Source organism: Drosophila miranda, chromosome XR, assembly GCF_003369915.1.
Source record: "Drosophila miranda strain MSH22 chromosome XR, D.miranda_PacBio2.1, whole genome shotgun sequence".
Lineage (NCBI taxonomy): Eukaryota > Metazoa > Arthropoda > Insecta > Diptera > Drosophilidae > Drosophila > Drosophila miranda.
In genome coordinates this window covers 26,176,391-26,195,033 of record NC_046674.1, presented here as the reverse complement: position 1 = coordinate 26,195,033, position 18,643 = coordinate 26,176,391, and the positions used below count along the sequence as shown (strand labels likewise).

Here is an 18,643-nt window from a genome sequence, read left to right as displayed (position 1 = left end):
ACATATTTTTTGTCCTCTTATTATTTCCTTAAATTATTAAAAGTTACCTAACTTCGGTTAATGACATTAACTTTGATGTAAAAAACTATTACAATTTCGTTGGTATTTTTACAGTTTTTATTATCTTATTTAAGATAGAAGATTCTTCCACCAAGTCTCTCTTACATATTGGAACTACATACATATCCTAAAAACAAATCACAGAAAATTTGCGCAAACGATATATTTTTAAAGTTTATTATCCCGGAATTCCGTAGAGAAACGTACGCAAATGAGCACTTAATATTTCATATATTAGTACGAGAAATGTTATGTAGATAGTGCTGCCAAGTTCGAAGAGTTTTTCAATTTTGTAACCCAACCTCAAAAACCACTTCTGTTTTGGTAACGCAACGCCTGGCCATATTTTGGCTTATGTCTTGTTGATAATATAGGGATAAATATAGGAATGTCTAATTATTATTATGCGGAGGCTTAAGTACGCTCCGAGAATAAGTTTGGATGCGTTTAAAGTACGCTCCGAGGAAAAGCGTGGGTGTGGAGGTCCAAGTACGCTCTGAGGCCAAGATTGGGTGCGGAGGTTCAAGTAAGCCCCGAGGAGGAGGATCGTTGCGGAGGTTTACGTACGCTCCAAGGAGAAAAATCGTTGCGGAGGTTTAAAAAAAATACTCCGAGGGTGGGAAGGAGGCCGGCGGCTTAAGGACGCTCCGAAAACAGGATGGAATCGAACAGTTTAAGTACGCTCCGATGGTGGGAAGGAAGAAAGGGGAACATTTATTTACCAAATCGAGTGAAAAGGCAGAGGTTCTACCTTTGGCAGAAGGACGGCTCCAAAATATGGGTGTGGTGGACCTATGGGCCTTCCGCGCCCGATGTACTGCGTCGTACAAATGAAATGTAGCGCTAGAATATGGGTGTGTTAAAACTCATTGCCCCAACGGTAAATCTTGCAAAGAATGCCAAAAAACAGAAAGGTTATATATATGTATGTATGTATATAACTTGGAAAAATAACACTGAATATTTCATATTAATTACTGTGAAAATAGGAATAAAATGGAAATGCCAATATACTCTATAGATATTTGCTATCATTATCTTTGAAAATCTTTCTTTCAATTACTTTCCATAAAAGTGCAATATTCCGAAATTATTTAAAATGATTTATATTTTGATAAACGTTCTTTTTATACCCGATACTCAAAATGAGTATTGGGGTATATTAGATTTGTGGTAAAAGTGGATGTGTGTAACGTCCAGAAGGAATCGTTTCCGACACCCATAAAGTATATATATTCTTGATCAGCATCAATAGCCGAGTCGATTGAGCCCTGTCTGTCTGTCCGTCCGTCCGTCTGTCCGTCTGTCCGTCCCCTTCAGCGCCTAGTGCTCAAAGACTATAAGAGCTAGAGCAACGATGTTTTGGATCCAGACTTCTGTGATATGTCACTGCTACAAAAATATTTCAAAACTTCGCCCCGCCCACTTCCGCCCCCACAAAGGACGAAAATCTGTGGCATCCACAATTTTAAAGATATGAGAAAACCAAAAACGTAGAATTGTAGAGAATGACCATATCTTTAAGACTGCGGAATCTGAATTGGATCGTATTATTATTATAGCCAGCATCAAGAAAACAATTTCATTTTTTCTCGCCCTGTCTCTCTCTAACACACACGTAGCATAGGCGGCTTTGCTTAGAGTAAAACATTAGCGCCTAGATCTCAGAGACTACAAAAGCTAGAGCAACCAAATTTGGTATCCACACTCCTAGTATATCGGACCGAGACGAGTTTGTTTCAAAATTTCGCCACACCCCCTTCCGCCCCCGCAAAGGACGAAAATCTGGGGATATTCAAAAATCTCAGAGACTATTAAGGCTAGAGTAACCAAATTTGGTATCCGCACTCCTGTTAGATCTTACTATAAAACGTGTATCTCAAAATTTCGCCCCACCCCCTTCCGCCCACACAAAAGACGAAAATCTGTTGCATCCACAATTTTAAAGATATGAGAAAACCAAAAACGTAGAATCATAGATAATGACCATATCTATCAGATTGCTGAATCTGAATCTGGATCAGATCAGATCATTTTTATAGCCAATAGGAACAAATCAATTTGCAGTTGCTACGCAGCGCCCGACGTCACGCTCAGACTGATTTTCTGTCTCTCTCGCACGCACTCTTTGTCGTGTCGTTTAATATTAGCGGCGTCTGCCGGAGGAGAGCCATACTGACTTAGTATCGGGTATAACCGTAGAGTTGCGGTGTCCGCAGCAACTCACAACGTTCCCCCTCGTTTGTAATAACCTTGTTTTGTTGTACATTTAATATGTTCTCTAAAATAGATCACGGTCTTATTTTGTATTTATACATGCACAAATTTCTCAGACATTTTGGACGAAGGACTTTTTTTCACTCTCTTGAAATAAAATATTTTAATTTTGAAACAGTTTTGCCTTCGAAGCGGGGGAAAGGTCAGTGGTAGTGGCAGTGGCAGTGCCAGGAGGCAGGAGGCAGTGTCAACTTTTAAGCCTTTTAATGAGCCCCGAGGTCTCTCCGTCCTGACAGTCAAACTTAATGAAAAGAGCCGCCAAACAACCAAAAAAAAAAGAAATATGCAAATGAGTTTAGACAAAAAAAAATATATATATAATAAAATATAATGGAACGAAACGAAACGAATTGGAAGGGAAAACTTTTCCGGTAGTGGGAGGCGTTGCCGGGTCGGATCTCTCAGGTCCAGGCAGAGGCAGGGCCAGGATCATAGACAGGGACTGCGACTGGTGGAGGCGGGGGCGACAGTTCCAATCCCGTAAATAGAGTTTCCAGCAAAAAAAAAAAAAGGAAAACCGAACCGAACCGAATCAAGGAAGTAGAATGGGATGGGGAAGGGGTGGGGGTAGGGGATTGGATGGGGAAAATGTAATCAAAGAGCATGCCAAAGGATGCTGCCCTTTTTCTTGGCTTTTGGTCAGACATCGTCGTAATATTAACAAATGTCATGGCCATCAATTTGAGGCTTATTTAATGTTCGTTCAACAATTGCCCCAAGAAGAAGGGAAGGCAACTGTCGCATTACTTATGCAAGCCACTGTCAAATTATATAAGCGCCCGCCTCACAATCACAAAAATTCCACTGAAAAATGTACGGGACACGGGATGCGAGATGCGGGATGCGGGATGCGAGTGTGTGGCAGTGCGGATGTGGCATTGTGTGGGGGGCAGTGTGTTTCACTCGAGAATTTTTGCATATAAGGACATGAATAATAAATTATCTGAAAAGAGGACAGCAACAGCCCCACTACCTCGTACCTGTGCCAGCAGTCGTCGGTGTTTCATGAAGTGATTTTCCGCAATTTTCCAGGACCTGGCAGACGTCTGTCGAACACGAGATAAAAAACATTTTAGGCTTCACACAATGATGCACCCCCATTGTTGTTGTGTCGGAAAGGTGTGGGGCGGGGCGGGGCACGGGGCACGGGGCACGCGGGGGCAAAGAAAAGAAAAGGGCCAGCAGAAGAAGAAAGCATCAGAGGAAGAAACGACGACACAAGCCGCTTAGCGAAGGCCCACACTTCGGACTCTGTGGAACGCGCGTGGTACACTATCTACACTGTCGAAAACGGATACAGTTTTGATGTAAATTGGATGGTCCATATATATATATGTTATGTAAATGTAGTGTTTATGAGAATGGCATTGTTTCGGCGTTGAAAATGTCCGACAACCGACAAACCGGACATGCCACGAGACATTTTATAATGAAATTCCATGCTCTTTATTCTCTGTATCGATCTAGAGTTGATTTTTCGTTAGAGATTAGGGAGAGAGTATTTTCTCTCAGTGCAGCCAGTCAGTGGATGATGATGGCCTGACTCACGCCTGCCCCACACCCCCAGACTGAGAATGGTGGCTGTTGGCTGCTCCACAGACAGGCAGCCGTATTTTTGTACTAATGATTAATGGTTGTCGTCCTGTCCTGTAAGACTTGGTCGTTGTCCTTGCCCCTTGCCTGCGGGCTGAAAGCAGCGACAAATGCAAAACTCTCAGCACTCGCCTCCACCGAAAGGAAACCTTGGGTGTTGGCTCCACTCCACTCCTCTCCTCATTTCTCGCTTCATCGTGCCACTTGTCGATTGCAGCTGTTGCAAATCTCAGTTGGCAGGAGGAAGATGTCGGGGGTCCATTCCATTCTATGTGTGTATGCCCCACGCTGCCACTGTTGACAAATGCATTTGGCGCGTGCTGCGCTGACATTTGTCAGAAGGCGACAGGAGACAGTAGATCCTAGACTTGAGTAACCAGCTTATCGGCTCACTGATAGGGAGGGATAGGGAGAGGGGGAGGGGGAGACCAGGCCAGACCAGACTCTCCTTCGTCCTTCCTCGCTTCCGTTCGACACCTCTCATCAAGTGTTGGGTTCCGTCAGTGGTTTTTAGTGTTGTACAATAAACTGCTGTTTGTGAGTGTCCGTCATTCATTTTGGATCCCCAATTAGATGGGGTGTGGAATGGGGGAAAGCTCGATCTCCGCTACCGATAAACCAAATGAAAATTGACAAGTTCACGCACGCAGAGGAGTGTTTATGTTTTATAAACAGGGTAAACAGGATGACAAAAGAAAAGTCATGGGGCAGGGGAAAAGGTTGGGTTGGGTGTCGGCCGGAAACGTTTACGGAATTTTAAAATGTTTTCAGCTCCAGCTCCAGCTCCAGCTCTGGCGATGACTATGCCGACAAATCCCTGACAGGTGGTGCTCCAAAAAGGTGCCAAGAAATGAGGGTAAATCGATTGATTAGGCACTTGAATTCGATTCGATTGGAATCGGGTGGAATGGGCGGAGTGGTGTGACCAGAACGGCGTTTAAAATTGAGTTCTGATGCAAAACAAACAAGGAATCGTCTTTAAGTCTCCACACCTCTCACCCAAACCTCGATGTATTTACTTTGTTGGTTCAACTTTTGAAATGGCATCTCTAGAAGCTCAGGGGTACGTTTACGTGCAGATTTCGTGGGTGCAGAGTTTTCTTTATGAAGTCTAAGCTTTAAACTGAAACTGAAAGATGAGATCTCATAGTATATTCTTGAGTTCCGCATATTATAATATGAGTACGAGTACACGCATACTCGAACATTTGAGGAACATTAAACATTACCTTTTTGCTTCAATATCAATTACATTTCTCCCACTACCACTCCCATTCCCACTCTACACTTCAAAGTGGAGTCACTCCACTCCACTCTACTCCACGAAACAGGAAGAGGTATGGGAAATCTTTGGCTAATGTTTCCCCAGTGTAATCCCAGGGAAATTGCGTTGAAAGGTCGGTCCCGCTCTCGCTCTGCCTCAGAACTTTCTTCATATGAAAGAATGAAGGAATGAAATGAACAAGAATGGTACGACACTGGAACATGTGTAACAACAACAGCAGAAACAACAACAAGTGTTAAGTCAAACACCTTTTGTGGCAGCCCTGCCCCCTGCCCCTCCGTCCACCGTCCACCGTCCTCCTCCTCCGCCGTGTTGCCCAGCGCAATTTGTCATTTGGTAAATGAAAATGGAAACAGAATCTAGGGGGAAACAACACTGGATGGAAAAGTCAGGGGCCAGCTCTATTAAATATTCACCCCTTTTTGTTGTTGTTTTTTTTTTTGTTTGGCCAAAAAAAAGGGGAGGACTGTACTTGGACTTGGACCCTCTATCCTGCCACCTGCCCTTTGCCCACTACCTCCTCCCTCCGCGCTCCTGCCACCAGCCACATGCCACCTTCTTCCGTAAGTTTCCGTTTATTTGCTGATGTTTACAAATTTTCACGCCAAAATGAAAAAACTTTTTCGGCAAAGGTAGAGTGCGGTGGAAAGGAAAGCAGGAACGGAGCTCGGTGGGGTTAGAGGTCGGAGGTTGGAGGTCGGTCTTATGCAATCATCTCCCTTCGGGTACGTGAGTCGCCTTCCGCTGGAAACTTCTTTTGTTTTGGCTTTTGGCCACTCTGCTGCTCCTCTGCTTGTCCTGTCATGTGTCAAGTGTTGAGGCGAGTAAACAGCAGAAAAACAGGCGACGGAGGAAGGACATGACTAACGGTTTATAGAAATAGCTGCAAGGATGTTTCTTAGACCAAAGGATCTTAGACCCGCTCGCACCACCACTGCCACACGAGGAGTGACTTTCATTGAAAAGAGGAGCAAACTATCTGCAGAGGAGCCGCAAGCCCCACTGACAAAGGCAGGCATATCCTTGTGGACTCATAGCACCGGGAACCGCCTGGATATGTGTGATTTTTGTTGTGTTGTTTTGTTTAAGGTTTAAGAGTCCTGCAACGAATAGGATCACCCCCCTAAGAGATTCTCTTTATTCCCTTCCTCCTGAATATAAATCTAGTTGCTGCCATTTTATGGACAGGATGTCCCCACACCATACCTTTCATAGCTCCGTCCCCAACCCCCCACATGGACCACATGGCGCGTAATGAGTGCGAGGTGCGTCCTGCGTCCTGCGTCCTGCATCCTGCGTCCCCTAACAACACCTAACAACACCTAACGACGGCCGGGCAACAGTTTGCGTAAATTGCTTATTTATGCCTCTGTTTCGTGGGTTCATGGTCCTGCCTGTCGTCCTCTCGTGTCCTGCACGTCTACCCCGCTGTATTTGTTATGTAAAGTGCGCCTAGCTGTATTTTTTGGCCAGCCAAAATGGTGTACCCGTGTTGCGGTTAACCCACCCCTCTACCCCTCCACCCCTCCACTACTCCACTCCTGCAATCCTTCGACACGTTGGTCATTTTCGTTGATTTGTCACGTACGCCAACAGATGACGCAGCTGCGGTTGCTCCGGCGATTGACCAGGCAGGCAGCCAGCAGGCAGCGGGCGCCAGCAGCGTGTTCAAATGGCGAATTATGCTAATATATCTATCCCACCCACTTCCCCCTCTCTCACTCTCTCACTCTCTCACTCCCTCTTTGGCTTCGCACTTGTAACGGTGTCGAAAAATCTAGTTTTCTACCGTCCGTCCCAGTGTTATGTTTCATAAAATATTCACACAAAAAGGGGAGCGGCGGCTGACAGACATACAGACACCGTCCCCCAGAGAGAGGTTCCACATGTGCCACATTATGCGTCATCGTCACCGGCACTGGCACCGGCACTGGCACCGGCGTCTGCCCCAACACACGGGCGCACACAGAAAATGCGTCGCGTTGCGTCGCCACATGTGCGCAACAAATTGCGTCTGCCGTTTTGAATTTTTGCGGTTACATTTCCGTTGCAACGGCGACAACATCCCACATGCCACATGCCACATGCCACATCCACCTTCCCACATGGACATCGATGGCATTTCAATAAGCAGAAGCCACAGCCAGAGGCAAAGACAGAGGCAGAGGCAGAGGCAGAGGGAAAGAAGGAGCCCAAGAATCGAATTGAAACGAAAGTCCTGCCTGTGCTGCTGGCCCAGCCCACTGCTCTTACTTCCCCTAAGGACTTGGGGGCAGTATTTTATAGTGGAGCAAGCCTCATAATTTGGATAATGAAATCGAGAAACCAGAACGACGAACGATGAACGATGAACAAGAGCGCAAGGACGAGGGGAGTCTCAGCTGCAGCAGAAATAGAGCCCAATTAGGACCTGGTTTATCGTTTTGCCATCATTATTCGTTCGATATGATTATTTCCGATAGATAGACAGTGATCTACAGAGAAACAGAGCATGGAAGAGCATCGCAACGTGGAATGCGAAGAGAGTACTCTGAAAAGAAAGCACCTCCATGAGACGCCATTATGCCCTTTGGTTTTTCTGCGCAGTTCTCGGTTATGTACAGGATTTTCCACGTTTTTTTGTGCGTCATTTCCTGTCGGTACGAGTATCCTACGAGTATTTGTTAGGGATTATTTCTAGCATAATTACGTCATGCTGAGGAGTTTTTCATAGTTTATTCTGGTATTATTTTGGGATGTACAAATTCACAGCTGTTGGTATTTTTATGGAATTCTTTTAACATTATTCCAGCATTTATTAACCTATTATTATTTTAGTATGTATTCAGTAAATAGAGGTTTTATTTTCATTTGTTTCTTATTGGTTACTTGTCTAGTATTTAAAAAATTTAATTTTCTATTAGTTTCCTGGTATTTTCCTGGTATTTTCTTGGTATTTTCCACTATTTCAATGTTGGTACCTTTTTGTCCCACTGTATGGAGCGCCTGCAGCTCACAAAGTGTGCAGCATACATAAATAAGGCAGAAATATAAATCTGATTTATGCCGCTGGATTTGCCGGCACCTCATATGAGTGTGTCCTGGATGTCTGGGATATCCTGGGTATCTGGGAGGGTGCCTCTGCGAGAGTGTGTGTGTGTGAGAGATAGAGATTGGAAGAAATCGCTGCAAATTCGCATCAAATTTTCATATTTACTATGAATTACAAATTGTGAGATTATGGAAATGGCTGCCAGCCGAGTGCCGAGTGTCGAGAGCCCCAGCTGCGATTGTGGGAAGCCAGAGCCAGGGCTTTAGCTCTGGCCTCTAGGTTTAGCCTCTTTCCGTTATTGATCTGCGAGAGTACAGTCACGTCTCTCAAGCTCTCAATCTATCCATCTCTCATGCACGCATGATGATGACTGCTCATGCGAGAGTGTAGCCCTAGACTTAGACCATGGCCCTCCTTATATGTTGATATTATGACTCATTTGGCTGAGGCTCTGTACTCTGGAGACCAGAAAAGAGCAAAGAAGAGTGGGGGTGGGGCTGTGTGGGGATTAGGTGACTTTCGCTCTCCATTCGCCATTCCACATTCCCCACTCCCCATTCGCACTCTGCCATAAACCTGATACGACGGCAGACAGCAAAGTTATTCCATTTTATCGCAAGTAATACCTGTGGACAAATTATACGTACAAGCACAAGGATACCAACCAGATACTGCCAGCTGGGAGGATGGCTGTGGATGGATGGATGGACGGATGGATGAGTGCTGTGGACGGTTGCGGTGTGGTGTGGTGTTGTGTGGTGTGCCGCATGTAGCATATTTAATGACAAAGAAACTCGTGTCAAGGATTACTAATTAGTTTCTGGACGTTGACGACCATCATCCTGGTGATGATGATGATGATGATGATGGTGTGGCTTAAGTGCAGGGTTGATGGAAAATTGGGGGATTGCTGGATTCCTGGATTCCTGGATTCCTGGATTGAGTGGCGCTTCAATATTATGTTTACTTTTTAAATTGACTTTGGTAGCGCTCCCAAATTGAGCTGTCCCCCCCTGTCCCCGCCCCGTTGGCCTGTCTACCGTCTGCCGCCCGTCTGATAAGCGTTTCATGTCTTACCTGCGGCTTAAGTGAAATTTCGTTGCGGTCCCATGTGTATCCCCCAAGCAGCAGCTGCAGGATTACGAGAGTACTCTTGTTGTTCGGGAGGAGTGCCTCTTTAATTGCATTCAAGTTTGTGTTTGCTGTACGGCAGGTCGGTGCGGCGGGGGAGGAAAAGGAGGATGTACTCTCGCTATCACAGGGAGTGCTGTGGCTGTTACCAGTATGGGGATACCCTTTACCCAGTACAATTTAATATCTCTTAAATACAGAATCGGTTCCAAAAACGTACACAATCCATGGGAAATTTACACTCAGGGAAAATTGGCATAGTAAAAAGAACATGTTGAAGCATGAACACAAATGTGTTCGAAAGCCTTTTTAAATCGGCCCATATTTACTAGGAGTTTATACTCTTTAAAATAAATATAGGTAATATATATAAAAAAGAACGTGATGGACTTGCATACCGATTTGAATCAGTAAGAAATACAATTTGGTAAATTTGGGTGTGTCATTGCCATTGGGACGTCGAACCAGTAAAGCAAGAAACATGCGAAAAAGTAAAGCCGAAAGAACAGACGAACGGATCCAATAAGATAACGAAAATGTGCGTGTGAGCATGACGCACTTGCTTGAATCCCAATAAAAAAAGACACGAGATGAATTAAAGTAACCAGGAAACGGTGAGAATTTGCATCCGCTTTGTTTCTTCGTCTTGCATTTGAGTTTAAGCCAAATATATAATTTTCCACTCATCCGAAAGTGCTGATTGGTGCTATGAATCCAGATTCTCATTTGTTTTCGAAGTAAAAACACTTTCTTTTAACAATTTCCTCTCTTCTCTCTCTCGGGTGTAGATTTTAATGATTTTTCGATGGACATGTAGAACGTAGAATGAAGTTTTCTTTCGAGCCAGAGTTGCACAGCTGTCCCCCATACTGAATCTTCGAGTTCTGGAGTACAGGGTATGCAACATTCTGGCATCTGCCATCGTTGTTGCCTCTCGCTTCGATGTGTGTTTGTGGGTGTGGTATGGTGCTGGGGCACGGCGTTGTGGCGTCGTGACTGCTGCTTAGGCTGATTTGTATTTAATGAGCTGTATATCCCCCCCTTCCAGAACACTCCCACACACTCACACACGCACACACAAGGAGACACTTATACCTATGCAAACAGGCAGACAAATTACCGTTTTGGACTTTTGGCCCCGTGCCTTGCGGGGGGAAATCCCCTTCAAGTGGCTCCTGTGCCTCTTTTGTCCCCTGTCTGGATGGGGATTTATCGCCGAATTTCAGGCGGAGGCTGAGGAGGCTGAGGAGGCTGAGGCACTCATCAGACCGAGACACCTGTCAGCGCTACCCATCAGCGGCACTGCAAACATCTCACTTTTCCTTACACATTTCCACAACGAACATCATCGACAGCCAGTCCGTCCGTCCGAGCGATTATTTGTTTGTCTTGCGGCAAGTGGATGAGTGGATGGATGGATTCGCTGCGTGAATACTCGTATGCAGAGGGATATTCGCGGGCCATAAGGGATGGTTATCCTCAGGAATATTGCTGTATTTGCTTAGCATTATGCGTTGGTTTTTGATGTTTAACCCCCGGCCCAGCCTCCGCCCCCGAGGCAAGCCGTCGCTCGCGACTGGAGATTCCATAAATGAAATTCCTCAAATATTTTCCTAAATGGAAAATTTTGATCCATCTGAGAGGCGGGGACGTTTACGGAAATGTGGGAGAGGCGATGGGGACAAGGATATGGGGCTTTGGCTATGTTTGCCCAATTTTCCTCGTGTTTCTTTAGCATATCCTTCAGATATCACATTAGCAAACACGCCAGCAAGCACTGGAGAAAGCCTCCTTCAAAAGTTATCCTTTACCATTCATACAATACATATCCTTCTGTTGAGCCGCGATCTCTATCTCGGGCTATTCCTTTCCAGGAATCTGTCCAGCAGGTCCACTGCTGATGCTCCAAAATTGTAATTTTAAGGATTTGAATCCTTTGCTTTTTTGGCAAGGAAATTGCTGGAAATTGTTTTCCGCTCCCTCTCTCGCTGTCGCTGTTGCATTCTCTCTCGCTTCCTCTCGACTAATAATGACAGAGGACGACAAGGATAGGAGTGGGCATTGGGCTATGGGCTGTGGGAGTGAGGATGAGACGGTGACGTTGTGCCACCACAGCTGTGGCTGAGTCATAGACAGGACATTAACTGTTCTTCGGGTGGTGGGGGGCCTGGGGCCTGGGGCCTGGCCTGTGTCCTTGGCTGGCCAAGCTGTCCTTTTCTCTGTCCTTTCTGCTCCTTGCTGCTCCTTGCTGTCGCTGCTGCTTGCCACACAACGGACGGACAAGGCTTAATCGACTTTGCCAACATTTAATGCGTGCGGTTAGCCCAAGCAGCCACTGGCAGTGGCAGTGGCAGTGGCAGTGGCATGTGGCAGGGGCAAGTACCCTCCCTCGTGAAAACGGCGTGAAAAACAGTTTTCACCCCGCCACCGAACATCAAAAAGAGAGAGAGAGAGAGAGAGAGAGAGAGATGGGGGAGGCCCCCCTCTGACTGTTGTATTATTTATGCCCATAAAAATATTATTGCCATTTTTTCGCATTTGGATTTCTTTTCGTCTCGCACTCTGGTGCCCCCCCCTTGGGGCACGACACAGCAGCGGCAGCGGCAGCGGCAGCGTCTTGTCAAATGTCAGGCGTGAAGTGTTTGTTGATGCGCCGCCAGCGCCAGTGGCAGTGCCATGGAATGGGAGAGGAAGGATATACAGGATATGCTGCGTAATTGGACCCATATGCTAAGGAATGCCATCAAGGAAGAGAGTGAGGGTGCGGAACGTGGGCATTTCTTGGGTAGTTTCTTGGTTTCTCGGGTTTCTTGGGTTTCTTGGCTGATTTGCTTGATTCGCTCGGTGGTGGCGGTTGGGGCTTTTCGGTGACATAGTTGCGGGGGTCTTGCAACTGGAACTGGAACTGCCATCAGATGTCGGATTTCCCCCCTCCCCTGCCCCACAGGATGTGCCACCATTTGTGTCATGGCCTGGCGCAGGGCTTGTACACGCATGCCATGACAAAATGGAACCGCTTTTTGGTGTGTCATTCCATAGTAGGGATTTTGCATGTCATGCCATTCGGTACGAGTATGTCATGCCATTTTCACGGATAACTGCCAGGCGATTTTCCACAAAAAGTGATGCGAATACAAAAGATACAGATGTACGTTGCAATGACTCCACTTTCCAGTAATGGTTTTCCCCCCCAAAAAGAAGAAACGAGGGAATGGACAACGTGTGAGTGGGTGCTGTGGAATGGAAGAATGGCACCAAAAGTTTCTCCGGAAGTTACAATTCGTTCCGACTCGAACTCCAAAGAAATTGCAGATGCGAGAATCTATGCTAAAAACCTACAAAATCTGAGAACCGATTAGATTCGAAGAACTTTCAAGCAAATCTCGAGCGTATCGCAATTGATTGCTGACCTACGGCCCACCGCGGTCGATGTGGCAGTGTGGCAGTGTGGAATGTGGGCGAAAGTCTGATTGCATTTTGAGGTTGAATCGAGCCGACAGTCAGAGAGGCAGAGAGCCAGGGAGCCAGGGAGCCAGGGAGCCAGGGAGCCAGGCAACCCAGGACTGCGGCTGGGCCTGCAATTTCCGATATGAAATGGCCATTGGGGTCTCAATTATTGCCACTTTGCTTTGTTGGCAATTCATTTGGCTCTTGCCACGTAATCGCCATTTAAATATACTACAACCAGCCCACAACCACCGAGCCACCCACCAAACCAATCAACAGCAAAGGGAAAACCGGAGCGGGAGCGGAGGAAAGTGAGGCGCGGTAGCGGAGTCCGAAATATTCGCAAATAAAGTGGCGATTGGATATTACAACTTTCCGGTCACTGCATTTCTGCAAAGTTCACAAAACTACACCCCCCCCCCCCCCCCCCCCCTCCACTCACCATAAAAGCGCCCCACACAATCCCCAATCCGCAGTCCGCAGTCCGCCATCCTCAATCCTCAATCCTCGACGTTGAGCCACCCGCTCAACTTCTGCTCCCGTAAGCAGAACAATTTCCAATGTTCGCTCAACTGTGGTGGCAACAGAAGAAGGATGGATGGGTGGAAGGTTGCAAGTGCCAGTGGAAGGGACTCGTACTCGCAGCCGTTCAGAAAGGACACACACGGAACACGAACAGGAACAGGAAGTTGGCTTCGCTTGCCACAGAGTTCCACACAGAGTGGGTGCCGTGCCACGCGAGTGGCGGGAACAACATTTGGTGGCAACATGTGTAGTATTTAAAACTCGACCGGCCTTGGGTCAGCGACGGGCGAAGGCGGCCACAAATGAATTTATTTATTTTACGGTTGCCATTCGGCTGCCGCTCTTTTTCTTCTCGTTCTTCTCTCTGCTGTGCCCTTTCACCTTTCGCTCTTCTCTCTGGCTTACCCTTTCGCTGAAGGGGTAAATGTATCTGTATCTGCCCTTCACTATATGGTATCGGGATTGTGTGCAAGTATCTTCTTCAAAGCTGGACGAGCCAGCAGCAGATCCTTGCGCTCCAAGCCTGGGGCTCATCGGCAGATGTGAGCATCCACCCACACCTCGATGAGCGAACGATTGTGGCACTCTTCTACCCGGCTGTGCAGACTGGATTCATGCGCGGATCGATCGCATTAGTTCATCCACGAAAGAGAAGGGATTTCTTTCACATTTCAAGGATCCTCGCCAGGAATAATTGGAGCGATTGCAGGGCAGGGTATTCCCCGATTCGTGGCCTTGGTTCACATTTTCTGTTGTGTGTTTTTATGCCGGTTGCTGGTTTTTTGCGTGATTTTCATTACATTTTGGCCAAACAATTTATGTGGCGGCACATCGCATCGGGGTTGTCGCTGTCCCCGTCACTGCCTCCTGTTCTCCTGGTCCTGTCTCTGCCCCTGCCCCTGGCCAGCCACCCTTGACTCTTGGGGCAAAGTCAAATGTTGTCTGTTTGGCACGCATCGCAGGCATCGCAGCCATCGACGAGTGGTTTGAGTGTTGCGACATTGAAATTTATAGACCCCCTGTTCCCCGCCCCCTGCCCTCCCCCCTGCCCACCCACTGCCCTCCCACTGTCTGGTGTCTGTCAGGTGGCACAGCATTTGAAGTGGTGTATGCAACACACACCCATCTGCCTCCTGCCGGCTCCTGTTTCTGTCAGGCCTTTAAAATGGCAACAGAAACAGAAATACCAACAAAATATTTAATTAAAATTTATGTGCAACCCCCGAAGAGGGGGGGAAGGAAACTCAAGGGAAGGATATGCCACCGGTTCGGTCCGCTCTTGGCTGATGTCCGCTGATGCCTTCTGCTGATGCCTTCTGCTCCTCTCCGGACAGTCCGTTATGGAGTCATGACGACGGGGAGGGGGACGGGGACGGGGACGGGGACGACAGGGGCCGCATGCCTTGGCGATGACACCCTTCAGCGACCTCCCTCAACATCTCCACGCTAAAGGGAGGGGGAGCACTGGGGAGCACTTGAAACTTTGCTTTTTACCGTTTTGCTCCGGCTCTCTCTGCCCAGCAGCTTCGCTTCCCTCCAGCCTGCTCCAAAATGTACCGTTGACGAGGCCGTGTCGGCCATTTTTAATGGTTCTGTCGGTTGCAGTCGAGGGTTGCGTTGGGGCAGAAAAAATTAAAAATATTTTGCATACTTTCCAGCGCATATGCCGCAAAAATACCGCCGCCCGAAGAGCTATTAAAAAGTTTTCCAAAGCGAGAGAAAGAGAAGTGGAGGGGGGGCTAGTGGAAGGGTGGGGGTAGGGGGAAGTAGTTAGAGAGTGCCACGAAGCAAAGGGCCACTGTGGAGTGGCACGGTGGAGTGTAAACATTTCCACAAAGGAGCAGGCATGCGGCATGCGGCATGCGGCATGCGGCAGGCGGCAGGTGGAAATTTACCTGTAATCGTCCCACGCATTAACCAAACAAATCAATTGGGCGTTAAAGGCCAGAAAGGGGATCCACGCGGATGGACAGCGTGGGGTGGCAGTGGTGTGTGTCAGCCTTGTTGGTAATTGGTAATTGAAAGTGGCCCTTAGCCCCCTTAGCCCTGTTAGCCCTTACCGTATGGCCCCAAGCCACCCACCGACTAATCAATCAATCGAGCAGCCCGACGAGCAGCGAAAACGGAACGGCAGGGGGCAGGAGGGCGGAGGGCAGCCAATCGATTAATCAATCACTCAATCAGTCCATCGAAACAGCCGGCGGAAGAAGGAGGATGAGTAGGCGATGGCAAAGGTCAAAGGCGGCCTGGATTTGTTGCCAATTAGCGAAGCCAACATCTGGATTAGGGCCATGCCATGCCATGGATTACGGATGCGGCCAGCAGATGCCCCAAAAGTGCTGCACGCAGAGAGGGAGAAACGATTGGATTGTCTTTTGCCAGATGGATCTTCGAAATAAAAGCACCACGGGATGGATGGGTGCATCTTCAAGGAAGCAGTGCCTCTTGGTGCAGAATGGGTTGTCTGCACCTGTCCTGCCGCCTCTATCTTATATTCTTAGACGCCTCTCTGCTCTGCTTTGTGGCCACCTTTTAATAAGCAAGAATCAAAGCCATGCCAGGACTCGAGGACGGACAAAAGACGCCCTGCCATCTCCTCCGTTCGTGGGGGGGAGGGGGAGGGTGCGGGCACTGAAACTGCAATCTCCGCAATATGCCAGCCAGCAGCCACCAGCTTCATTTCCTGCCCGAATGGCCAGAATGTGTCACACAAAAGCCGCACAGGAGGTTGCAAGGGCAACATGTGGCAGCGCCAGAACGGAACGAAGGCACGGAGGCGACGTTGCAGCCAAGTCGGTGCAGACAGTGTGTTTCAGGGCGGGCGCTGTGCCAAAGTGCCTGCGGTTATGCGCCATGGAGGAGACACCGAAACTGTAGATGGCCTGTGCCTGGGCCTGGGCCTGTGCCTGCCTCAAGGCTACCTGCCACTGTGGCTTTCTGTGGCTGCAGCAACGACTGTGGCTGCACATTAATGCCGCCTTTAAAATTTATGATATTTACTCAACCAGACGGAGGCAATGAGGCGATGCCGCCCCCATTTATGCCTGGCCAAAAAGGAGATGAGACTCTTGGCAACTCTTGGCAATCACTACTGTCTGGGGCAGGGGGCATGGCGAATGGGGCATGCTGCATGAGTGGCTGCTTAGTGAGTCATCAAGGGGATGGGGGAGTGGAGGGATGGCGATTCATTACCCAACTTTCACTTGCAAAAGCTGGCACCGAAAGCGTAGGTACATTTCAGATGACACCATTTGATTGGTGGCATGCCACAGAGTGTGCCACGGGGTGTGTGTTGCCAACTGTGTTTCTCCTTGGATCCATGCCACACAGTGCATCCACCCGCCGTGCGAATTGCCTTAGAAACCATTCTCCTTAGAAATCCTTGGAAAAGACGATCCTCCAGAAGAATTTCCATACCTAATAGTGGTGCTCAGCGATCCTCAGTCAGGGATTGGCTGCACCCTACCATCGGGTGGGTCTCAGCGTCTCAGCGTGCATCCTTTCTATCCTTTCTATTTCGAATGATGGCCCCAGGGGCCAGAGCGAATGAAAGGACTGGAAATTGGCCCTAGTTACAGGTCCTTCATCCTCCATCCTCCCATCCTCCCATCCGCCCATCCAACGGATGGCTCTGCTCTGCTCTCCGCTCAGTGCGCTGATTGCCGTTCGCATGCCAACACCTGAGTACGCCTCCGCGTCTTACTCCTTTCGGTTTCTTTCGGTGGAAGATTTTTGTAATTTTCCTAAGTGTCCTGTTCGCAAAGTCCTGTTCGCGGCAAGGGGCAAGAGGCAGCCACGCAGACAGCCGTGGAAATTATTAGCAACATGTTCTGTCGTCGCTGCTGGATTGATTTTAATGCCGGCGAGGAGGCGGCCTCCGTGGTGTGCTCCGGCCCTTGTGCCCAGCGATTCCACCGCAGATGTGTCGACGTCCCCGGGGACGCCACTGCCGTAGCGCGTGGGCTGCGGCTAAACTCTGGCTGCGGTTCGTGCCACACGGCTCCTGGATGGGAATGGTATTGCCGCAATTGTCGTCAGCTTTATCGCCTGCAATTGTACTTCGAGGTACGACTCGAAAGTGAAGCTTGACATTTAACAGGGCGGCAAAGGCGGGGTGGTGGCAGGTGTCTCTTGGCTGCTGCCTCCTGCCTTTCTGCCTCTTGGTCCTAGGATTTGGGATTTACACCAGATAGAGGATATCTCTTTGGGCTCTGATTGAATTTGTCGAGTGGTTGTCGTCTGAGTGGTTGCTTCTGCCTCGGCTGCTGCTTCCCGGTGACCTTGAGGCGCCTTTGCCTTTGACTGTAACCCAAGTGCCAGCTGCATGAGTCATAACTTAGTTTTGCTCTCACTCAGATACTATTCCCCATGCCCTCAACTCCTGCCAGCAGTCCCGCAACCTGCGACTATTCATTTGGGTGGCAACTGTACTTGCTTTCGATGCTTCTTAGTTCCGCTAACTCGAAGTGAAATTACGCCAAAAAATGCACAAATAAATTCGTTGCAAGGCTTTGCAGCTGTCAATCGAAGCAATTTTCAGTGTTGGAAAGCGATCTATAGGCGTTGCATCGATGGCAACTGTACTTGTACGAGCGCCTTCTTCGCACTGAAATGTGAAACTAAAATGTGGCTCGAAAGTAGAGACCAATCCGTTAGCCATTCGTTGGCGGCTTTAATCTTTAAGCCATCTGGAGTTGCTGGCCCCCCGTCCCCGTCTGTGCGTCCCTCTCGTATCTCCCGTGCGCCTTTGTTTTCCCACTTAACGATAATTGCAATACTCGAGGATTCCTTTGCTTTGCCATCCATCCATCGGCGGCTTTCCATTCCACATTTACATCTGATGGTAGCAACAGGGGAATGGGGCAGGGGCAGTGGCAGTGGCAGTGGCAGTGGCATGGGCAGGGGGAAGCCCTAACAAAAGCGAGACGCAAGGAGCGGAAAAGGCATCGTCGCCATTTTTAATTGTAACTGTAATTTAGCCATTGTTGTGCATTTTTGATGACGCAGACATTCGCTGGCTCAAGACTCAAGACGCAAGAAGCAGACTCTGAAGCACTCTGCATCTGTGGCACACTGCTGAGGCTGAGGCTGTGGCTGTGGCAGGGGCAGGGGAGTGTAGCAGGGGCATGGGGCACGGCACACACTTGTGTTGCGCTGCACGTGTCGTGCAATTTGTGGCGCTGGTTATTGTTTCCTTCAATGCTTCATGCTTCAATGTGAGGCATGCATTTTATGTAACATTTATTTTTAGCATACTCATGTGAGCCCCTCCCTCTTTCTTCCTCCCACTGACT

General features: G+C 48.3%; 1 protein-coding gene across 2 annotated transcripts in view; it reads left to right on the top strand.

Annotated features, from left to right (window-relative positions):
* LOC108153079 overlaps nt 1–18,643 on the top strand; it is a 62,076-nt gene that overhangs the window by 29,976 nt on the left and 13,457 nt on the right. The gene's annotated exons all lie outside the window — the stretch shown is intronic.